The 861-nt window shown below is 61.0% G+C and overlaps 4 non-coding genes across 4 annotated transcripts, besides 1 other annotated feature; all 4 read left to right on the top strand.

Moving 5' to 3' along the window:
* Window positions 1-96: 96 nt before the first annotated feature.
* Window positions 97-186, top strand: Tc00.1047053477953.10. Its single transcript, XR_008254874.1, has one exon. It is a non-coding gene; the product is annotated as a C/D small nucleolar RNA (snoRNA), TB11C4C3 (small nucleolar RNA).
* Window positions 187-332: 146 nt separating this feature from the next.
* Tc00.1047053477953.20 lies at window positions 333-404 on the top strand. Its single transcript, XR_008254875.1, has one exon. It is a non-coding gene; the product is annotated as an H/ACA snoRNA, TC11C4H3 (small nucleolar RNA).
* Window positions 405-510: 106 nt separating this feature from the next.
* Tc00.1047053477953.30 lies at window positions 511-607 on the top strand. The gene has a single exon (XR_008254876.1). It is a non-coding gene; the product is annotated as a C/D small nucleolar RNA (snoRNA), TB11C4C1 (small nucleolar RNA).
* A 5-nt stretch (window positions 608-612) lies between these two features.
* Window positions 613-649: a microsatellite.
* A 67-nt stretch (window positions 650-716) lies between these two features.
* Tc00.1047053477953.40 lies at window positions 717-803 on the top strand. The gene has a single exon (XR_008254877.1). It is a non-coding gene; the product is annotated as a C/D small nucleolar RNA (snoRNA), TB11C4C2 (small nucleolar RNA).
* Window positions 804-861: the final 58 nt, after the last annotated feature.

Below are 861 nucleotides of genomic sequence, written 5' to 3' on the forward strand. Positions count from 1 at the left end.
GGTTGGTGGCGGGCCCGCCCGAAAGCGCAAGAGAGAGAAAGAGAAAGAGAGGGCCGAATTGCCCGGAGGTGGGTTGTGGTGGGCGCACGCCGCTGCTGATGGAAGCAACCAACTCTTGTGCGCGAGGGCGCGTGGCCCCGTGAACGCGCTTGCGTGATGGCCAAAAACAAACTCAACAGGTCTGACAGCCGCCCCGCCCGCCGCAACCTCGCCGGCTGGCCCCCGCGCCTCCCCTCGCATGGCCAGGAAAGGCGCGTCTTGAGACCCACCGCTCCGTGACGCTGGGCGCTTGGGTGCATCGGCGCCCCGAGAAAGAGACACGCCGGTCGTGAAGCGCAGCGACCCTTGGGCCGGTGGCGCGCTGTCGGTGCCGCGCGTGGCGCCCCTGTCCGGTTGCGCGAGAGTTTGCGGTGACGGTGCGCGCGTCGAGGCTCCCTCCCCAGTTCGGGAAACGATGGGAAAAAACAAAACCAAAGAGGACGCGCACGGGTGAGAGATGCGGCTGCGACGCGTGATGAAATTCCACAGTTTCCTGTCAGTCTGACGACGAAAACGCGTGAGGACGCAATTCCCGACTCAGCTCACACTGAAGTGCTTTGCTTTACACCCCCATCTTTCTTTTTTTTTCTTTTTCTTTTTTTCTTTCTTTGTCCCTCTGCTCTCGCTGCGCGGTTTTGCGGCCCAGCGACGCGCACGCCCGCACACACACACACGCGCTACGATGGAGACATGTTGTTCGAGGTCCAAACAGTTTGAGCGACGCATTGAGAACGGAACAATAAAAACCACCTTTCGGCTGAGCGCCCGCTCCCCTCCCCTCCACTTTCTGCTATTGGTGTCGTTTTTCTTTCTTGCGCAACG

This window comes from Trypanosoma cruzi (genome assembly GCF_000209065.1).
Source record: "Trypanosoma cruzi strain CL Brener chromosome Unknown tcruzi_1047053477953, whole genome shotgun sequence".
Classification (NCBI taxonomy): Eukaryota; Euglenozoa; class Kinetoplastea; order Trypanosomatida; family Trypanosomatidae; genus Trypanosoma; species Trypanosoma cruzi.